This window comes from Cebidichthys violaceus, unplaced genomic scaffold, assembly GCF_023349555.1.
Source record: "Cebidichthys violaceus isolate CVI_PGR_0920_01 unplaced genomic scaffold, fCebVio1.0.p SCAF_14, whole genome shotgun sequence".
NCBI classification, from domain to species: Eukaryota; Metazoa; Chordata; class Actinopteri; order Perciformes; family Stichaeidae; genus Cebidichthys; species Cebidichthys violaceus.
Genome location: NW_027176307.1, coordinates 8,190,250 through 8,199,248, shown reverse-complemented (window position 1 = coordinate 8,199,248; position 8,999 = coordinate 8,190,250). Strand labels below are relative to the sequence as shown.

Here is an 8,999-nt window from a genome sequence, read left to right as displayed (position 1 = left end):
CCTTTTATAGTTTTTCTAGACACTGACTGCCTCTTCCCGGCACCTCGACAAGTGTCCCACCAGGCTCTGCTGAGACTTGATGAGATTGAAACACAATAAACAGAAATTATATTCTGTTAATCTGTTTACAGTCAGACACATTTATTACCATCAGTCTGTAGTGTTGTAGTCAAGACCACTTAAACCATGACCAAGTCATGACAAAGACCAGTGTATCGAGACAGGGTCAACACCAAGACCAAGGCATGGCATGACTGAGTCAAGACCAGAACCAGACTAGTGCGAGTCCCACAATGCAAGACACGCTTATGAAAAAATGTGGAATATTTAAACTCCTCAAATTGATCTGAAACATACACTTTCCACTTGCTATTGTAGCAGCTACGCTAACCTCTTCAGGAGCCGCCATTGTTGTTGAGAACAGTCTCTTCACCGTGTTGTCTCACACACCTAAACCATGCTCATAGCTGCCTGTAGCTCCTCACTGGACGCTGATTGGTCGTGCACTGGATTACCGGACACAAACACATTACATGAAGCCAAAGGATATGCATTTTTGTGTCATGTTTTATGACGTATATCTTGTGGCTGTAAAATCCAGAATCCATCTTGTCTGAGATCAAGACAAGACAGAGTTTTCAGACTAAAACCGATCTTGAGTAACCATTGTATCCTTTGCGGTAGTTTGTTCTTTACCTGTGACATATAAAAAAGGTTTTTAATAACAGAGCTGGAATAATCTCAACCATGGCCTGGACTCTACAAATATAACAGTTCCTTTTGTTTTCATTAGTTGTTTTTATTAAAGATGATCAAACTTTCTGTACTTCCCCTTTTATGTAGCACCTCTAAGGCTCTGTTCTAACTGCAATGAGTCAGCATTTTTGTGCTTCTGGTTCCCTTGTATCGAGGTCAATGTATTTTTTTAATGTGTTTTTGGTTAGATGCTTGAAATAAGGTATGTGGTTAACACAAGCTGAAGAGATTTTAAAGTTTAGTACTATGATACAAAATACGTCAGTAGATAACCCTCTCATGAAATTTGAAGCTTTTAGGGGTCTTAAAAAGGCGTTTGCTAATAAGTGGCTAAATGTGTCCACAAATCGTTGTGTATACTCACGCTCATCTGACCTTGGTGTTGTTCCTTTATAGCCTAATGTTAGCTTTTTACTTTTGGTGATTGCATTCACGCTTCAAAGCCCAACAAAGTGATGTTCATTTATTATCTTGCCAAGCAAAATGTGTAAGTATCATCAATGCTTGTTTGCCATAGATCTTATTTTCTGCAATATTCCAAAAACTCCAAAGGACACAATGGACAGCTGATTCAGCTTAACCACACCTCATATTTTGACTTTGCTTAAAAATGACTGCTCTGAGCCAATGATGTCTCATTTGTTAAATGCCTTTTGCCTCGACTCAGCATTGCCCGTGGGTGGGAATAAGACACAAGGAGAGGAGGTGAGTAAAGGAATCGAGGAGACATGTTAGCATAATGAGATGCACCCCTTGAGTGTGCGTTCACAAGTTGCCAGGTAGTAAGTAGATAAGTGTGTCCCACATTGGAAAAATGCCAACACACAGTGGGCTACTTGGTGCATTCTTGTCCTAAAACTGCCTCTGTGCAGTATTCATTAAGGTATAGTGCACGACACCAGGCCAGGTGTTGGCAGAAATACAACTATAAGCTAGTTTAATCAGTAGACATGGTTGAGTGATGAATAAAGGACAGTTTGCTCAATAAAGTAACAGATCACAAAGCCTCTCTCAATCTGTTCACAGTATTTCAGTATGACACATGTATCAGTCATCTGGACCTGGCTAGTTCAGTGTGGCTGTTGCACAACAGGGATGTAATAATAATAATAATAAATAATAATACATTTTCTTTATATAGTGCTTTAAAAGATATTCAAAGGCACCTTACATGGTAAAACCCTTGTGCACAGCACGCTGACTATTATTTTCCATCTTCCATTCGGATTTTCAGCGTGCTACTCTTTCCGCAGCGTAAAATACATCAAAACATGTGGAATGATTGGGAATGGTGTGCTATGATTTTTCTCAAAGATTCGCCATGCTGTTTTCACAAAACTTGCGAAAAAAAGCGACAAATTTCCACGTTTATACACACACATGGGAAATCAGTGTGAAGAGAGCTGAAAAATAATAATAATTATTATTATAAAACATTATTTAAAGTTGAAATGGTTCACAAGACTTTGGACTTTATTGGGCCAAATTGGCATTTTGATAGCTTCTTCTCACAGCTGGGCATCTCCACTGCCCTGTCCATGCTTTCTATGGGGACCAAGGGTGAAACCCACCACCAGATGTTCTCCAGCTTGGGCTACAGCGCCTTCAACCAGACTCATGTCCAAAAAACGTACAAGCATCTTTTCGACATGCACGGACATAGCCAGGAGAATCAGCCCATTGATGTGGGTAACGCTGTGGCCCTGCCTGACTCAGTCTCAATGGATAGCCCTCTCCTGAATGTTGAGGTTTTTACTTGTCTTAAAAGGGCGGTTGCTAACAAGTGGCTAAATGTCTGCCATTGTAGTTTGTTAATAGCCTTACGTTATCTTTTATACTTCTGCTGATTGCATTTACACATCAAAAATCATAACAGTGGTGTTTATTTGTGAAGGTTATCATGCTAAACAAAACGTGTAAGAATTAGCTTTTGTTGTGGGAACCGGGGTGATGATAACTTCAGGGTTGGTCTACAAAATACGTCATCCCTGCAGCACTTTAGAGATCTCCCTAAATTCTACACACTGTTCCTTTCAGTTCGTTAAGGTATTATGAACAACATGGGAATATGCAATTCACTGCATGAGCAGTAGTTCAGCAACAACTGCAGCTGACAGAGACATAAGCCTCCAGAGGATGCTGATAAACAACCCTCTACATCTTTAGATCTGTGCTGTGCTTCAAACTACTCGGACTGCCTTCTTTCTCCTCCACAGGCATCCCACAAGGCTGTGCTGTGTCACTGAGATGGGAACAGAGGCAGCAACCACCACCATTACTGAGTTAGTATTTATCAGTTTGCCACGATCAGTCAAAATTGACAGACCTTTCTTGGTTGTCATCTTGGAGAACCTCACTGAGAGCATCCTCTTCATGGGCAAGATCAACAACCCCACAGCCGTGTAAAGGCACACACTGGAAAAAGAATAATCATGATCACAGAATCATTAAAGAACATTTTGTTGACCGAAATGTGAAGTAAAGCTGCAAACGATCAATTGGTCAATTTGACAGTAAAATTTATTGAACTATTTTGATAACAAAGAATAATTTCAGTAATTTTTCAAATATTCAAATAATTTGATGGTTTTGGGTTCTTTGCTGCTTTTACTTGTCTTACATTAAAGTTAGTTACATTTCTCTGAGTTTTGGACTGTTGGTTGCACAAAACAAGACACCTGTTGACATCTGCTTGTGCTCTCGAAAATTGTGCATTTTTCACCATCTTCTAATAATTGACAGACCAAATAATGAATTGATAATGAAAATATTTGTGTTAGTTGCAGCCCCAATGAGCAGCTGTTGGAGGGGTTCTGCATGCGAGCATGAACACCTGTGTCTTTAGGAGTGCCCTGAAAACAGACTCAAGACTTAAGATAGATTCCTTTTTTCTATTCATCGTGCAACATGACATCAAACACAGAATAAATAGATACACAGTGTTGAAATATGATTAAATAATATCACCCAACCATTATAATGTGACTGAGGCTGTACCTATAATTACTCATGAATCATAAATTAGTCGTGGCACGTTTCTGAGCTAATTTGTCATTTTTCATTATAAATTTAGCTATGTGGCTCAACTGGAGGAAAATCATCTAGTGGTTGAACTGTTTGGTTTATTGGGTCGATGATGCAACGGAGAGAGGATGTGTAACCAGATGGCCGTCAGCCTCACACGACTCCTTGCCCTTTGACCTGTCAACAGAGGAGTTACTGCAGGAGTGTTTACACAATCAGTCCACATACACTTTGTCTCCTCTGTCAGCACCCACACACACAGACAGTGACTTCTGCAAAGGACGTGAGTAAGAAGTGTCTGAATCAGAAAGCTCAGTGGGCAGCTATTTAAAGTTCAGTTCAGTCTGTTGAACATAACCAGGTAATGGACTGATGGCTGATTTATACTCGTACGTCTGTGCACCTATGTGTTCTGTGTGGGCACCTCTCGCACAGTACTGTGGTGGATTGCACGTAACATATCGCATCTTTTTTGGTTTTCAAATCCTTTGTTAGTCAGTCTTTGATTTATTTGATAGGCGTGATTCAATAGTTCAATATAAGTTAGGCCCAAACTCAGAGTTTAGTGAGATATTCACATTTCATCTCTACGGCTCTGTGGAAGCTCTGTGCAAGCTTTTCCACAGTATAAATTAGGCATGAGAAGCATTGAGTTCCATCAGAAGCTGCACATTGTTGTTCTATAGATGGTTCATATGAAAGTCTCAAGGACAATACCAGTATTTTTGTCATAACTAAAACATCATGTACTATACTTAACATTTTTGTGAACTATTTCTTAATGCAGCTTGAATGTTGAGTTTCATATTTTTGGATGTATTTTTCCAACCCTTCTAGTCAGATACTTCTTTCTATTAATTTCTGTGCTGCATTCTGTGTCCATTAACAGGCTCTGAGACTCGCTTGAGTTGTGTAATCTATTACATCATCTTGTTTGTGGCAATGTAGCTGAAGAGCAGAATAATTGGAAAATAATGCACAATAATGTAGACTTTGATGAACATTTCAACACAAGCAAGTTTAGTCAGAAACCAATGGCAACCTTGAATGTCAAAATCAAATATCAACATTGTGTTCCAAAAGGTTGGCTGTAATATAAAGTATATGTGATTTGTAATAAACACACACACATGCAACTACTGGTGGAGTCATGCAGGGTGATCAATAGGAAGGAGGTCTTGTGATGATTGACCTCAAATACCTTTGCTTTTTTCACTTATTGTATGTTATATCTAATCAAAACATTAAAGCTCCCATTAAACATGAAAATCACAACTTTAGTGCTTTTTGTGTAAACTTGTATATTGTGTAATGTTACCAAACATATCCTGAGCAATCCATTCATTCTTTTTACAGAGATTTTCCATGAGGCACTTGACATCACATCTGTTGGTGACAGACTGGCGACAGTGGCCAACAATCATCACACTGTGGTGTCCTATTGGAGCAAGAGAGCAAGAGGCAGTTGATCATTTCAAACCATTTCTCCTGGTCTCAGCACATTGATAACATTAAGACAATGGAAAGAGGCATAAGGATCAGCATGAAGTGTTGACCTATGTCCCTGCAGATGCTATGGACATGGATACATCATCACCTGTTCCAACCAACTTTGCTCTGTTTTTGGTTTTGCTGTCTTAAAGGAGAATATATAGAGGTTAGTTCAAAAGAGAGTTGCTAGACTAGCTCTGCACTGTCTATAGCACACTGGCATTGACAAAATAACTTCCAAATGATCTTGGTTGCATAACTTCGAAGAATATTGTTGTTTATTGGGAAAAAATCGTCTCAGGTAGACCTGTATCATAAAGGATCAGTTAAATCTAAACTTGAACCTAAACTGTGAAACACTGGTTCTAATGTTTGTCTGTCCATCAGCAGGTCCACCACTTTAGTCCAGACTGAATTATCTCAATAGTTATGGAATTGCCTCAAAATTGAGGTAGAAATCTATGGTGCCCAGAAGAGGAGTCTTAATGACTTTGGTGATCCCCTGACTTTTACTTTAGCGCCATCATCAGGTCAACATTTAGATTTGTCAAATACTTTGGCTTATGACAATACTTGCAAAACCACTGACATTCCCTATCAGCTCCAGTGACACTTAGCTTAGTATCAGCATGTACCCATTCAGTCTTGTTGTAAACCATTTTTAAAAAATTGTTTTATGTTTGTTGCATTTTTTATTCCTTACATTGTTTTTGTCTCTTTTATGTGTGTATTAATAGATCCAAGGAGGCTACCACATCAGCTCCTATTAAGTCTTGTGAAAGAGTCTGAAATGTTTAAGTTAAGGTTAAAAAGTTAAAAAGAGGTTAACAAGGTTCAAGTCTTTGAAAAAATACCGTATAAGGGTACCTACGTGCTAGAGGAGTTTATCTACCTGTTGAGCCTTTTTGAGAGATGACTCCTGTGATTTATTAGTCATGCCTGCAGAGGTCGGAACGGGGAGCTGATGCATCGATGAGGCTGCCAGAGAGAAAGCATCGTGTCCGAGCATCTATATTGATATTTTCAGGGCGCCAACACAAAACCATTAATGCAATGCTCTACACAACATCACTCACAGTCAAACCCCTATTTTATTTTTTTATCTTTATTCCAATTGTATAAAAGCAGATGGTGTGGAAACAGCAGAGTTAGAACACAACATATTAAATAAAATCTCTGGTGGAGTAAATAGTTGGCTTGTGTGTATTTACAGAGGTGTACATGTTCAAAGTCATCAGTGCTGCTTGTTAAATATTGCTTTGCATATTGAAACTGCCCCCCCCTCCCTCAGATCTCTCTGCTTTGGTTATTATTCCTTCATGTCGAAGATCAAATGTGTGGTACGCATGCTAATCTTCACACATTGTGAAGTGGGCATCTATAATGCATACACCGTCAAGTTGTGGGTGTGCGAGTTCTAATGGCACTCCCACGCGACTCATTCTGTCGGATGTGACGAGAGGAAAAGCAGCATCTCACTGCAGTGAGACTGACACACGGGCCAGAGCAGGAAAAAGATATAAACAAAATATTAATGAGATGACTGGGTGTTCTCAGGTTCTTGTCATAGACATTGCACATCCCTGTGTTCAGCTCATGCATAACATGTCTGGCACTGCTTAAAAAATTCTATTTGTTCATGTACCAGCTGTCGTATGACGATATCAAAGGTTTTTCTTTCTGAATGTCAGTGTAAAGGTTTACTCTTTTATTTGGTTGTAAACTTGTGAGAATATGTCAATGTTGTGTTTACAGCTTGTTTCAGCTGGCCTAAAAAAGTAGTTAATACAGGTTTAAGGATAATTCACTTGTGCTGCTTATCTAAGTATGAGCATCAATTCAGAGTTGACCATCATTTTAACGTGCTTACTCAGCATGAGCAACTGTTGGCAATCACATGTCAATACAAACCTTAAAGTGGGCCTGTTGTGTGGTCATTTTGTGGAATGACCTTATGCCCACATATTATTTGATCAAACAGCACCACATTTCATTCAGAGGAGGACAAGGCATGAATTTACAGACATCTCAGAGAGGGTTCAAATATCCTGACAGAAATCCAATTAAGACTGGCAGATTTTAAACAAGGTGTTACAGCAGTCAGTAAAGGAGGCTGATCAGACATTTCTCTGTTGACACAATTCTATTGGCTTTCAAGATATATTATGGTGAATCCACCAACGGGACCAATGAGAGAAGAGACTGTGCTCTGTTTGATAGTGCAATGTTTTGCATGTACATCTTGCTACTGTAACAGTGGTGAAGAAACAAGTGTCCAATGTAGGCAGCCTAGCAACTGCACTGACACTCATAGAGAGATGCATTTGTCTCTGGTTATAATAATAATTGGAGATAAATTTTAGCTGAATTTCAGGAGCAGGACCACGCCTCAACCACTCCCCCACTTCCGGCCACACTCCTATAAATATCTACCCACTCTAAGCCTCGGCTTGTTCGCGCCTGCCGCATTCGAAACCAGAACCAAAACTATCTTACCTTGCCTCAAACATGGATCTGCTGTTCCTCAGCCCATCCGACGACGACGATCCTTTTGCCTTCACAGAGGCTACCCATACATTCCAGGGAGGCCCTTGATCTGCTGCCCTCTCCAAAAACCCCAGGGATACCCACGGGAGTACCCAGGCAGCTCAACGCAGCCGAACCCGCCGATCTCCAACAAGCCGATCAGCTGCATCCACCCACCAGAATCCCTCTTTCCATTCAATCCGACTGTAATGACTTGTATTTTGTTTGAAGGAATTAATGCCACCTAGTGTTAAGATAAGGTACTACATATTTTCGCCCACACTGTGCAAATACTGCCGCCTAGTGTTAAGTATAGATAATGCAGTGTTCACCTGCTATATGTGTGGCACATGTGACAGGAAGTAACGTCATATTCCTTTTCCTGATTTTGTGACAACATGGTTCTGTTGTACTAGAGTGATTGTGCAATAGTATCTTCATCCATCCTGTATTTTATGTGGCAATGCCAGTGAGTATAATTTACTTTTATAGCTTTAGGTATTTCTGAGGGTTTATTTTGTTAGTTTGTTGTAAGTATAAATAGTTTGATGACATGTGCAACATGTAACTGATTGCATATAGGTAGATGGCACAGCAATGTATGTTTCCATTATTTTGTATCACTATACAATATTTAAGGGCTGGTATATTTTCTGCTTGTTTTGTAGTTTCACACTTCTTCATATTAAACCTGTCCAAATACAACACACTGGTCTGTTCCTTGGAGGAAGAGTATGATGAAGAGTTTAGCTGACTGCAAAGCCCAATACAGGACACAAAGTCGACATTGGGTCCAACAGAACACCGACTATACCAGGGACGTGCGGTCAGGTGAGGCATCATGAAAAGTAAAAAACAAATAATGCTAAAATAAAAAAATATTAATATTTATCCACTGACCTGTGCTATAAATGTAATTTCTGTATGATTCCAATCATTTCAAGCATTTTATAATCAAAATCTCTGAATTAGCGCATGTCCTGTTCAAACAGAGAGGCGACACGAGAGGTGAGGCAGCGACGAGCTGAGCCTCACCTCAGATTGCGCATCACTCACAAACTTGGTTGAGCTTGTGCCTTTTGCTTTCTCATTGTTTGTCACCACTGTAATATTTGTAGACACTTTTATTATATGTCCTTTCTTTTGTTGAGAGATTGTAGAAAAGTATGAAAGTATAAAAGTATAACCATTATAACCTGTAA

At 39.5% G+C, this 8,999-nt stretch overlaps 1 long non-coding RNA gene across 1 annotated transcript; it reads right to left on the bottom strand.

Annotated features, from left to right (window-relative positions):
- Window positions 1–4,874: 4,874 nt before the first annotated feature.
- Window positions 4,875–7,886, bottom strand: LOC137870795 (uncharacterized). The gene is made up of 3 exons (XR_011102746.1): window positions 7,768–7,886; window positions 6,164–6,280; window positions 4,875–5,218 (listed from the first exon to the last, which is right to left on the bottom strand). It is a non-coding gene; the product is annotated as an uncharacterized lncRNA (long non-coding RNA).
- Window positions 7,887–8,999: the final 1,113 nt, after the last annotated feature.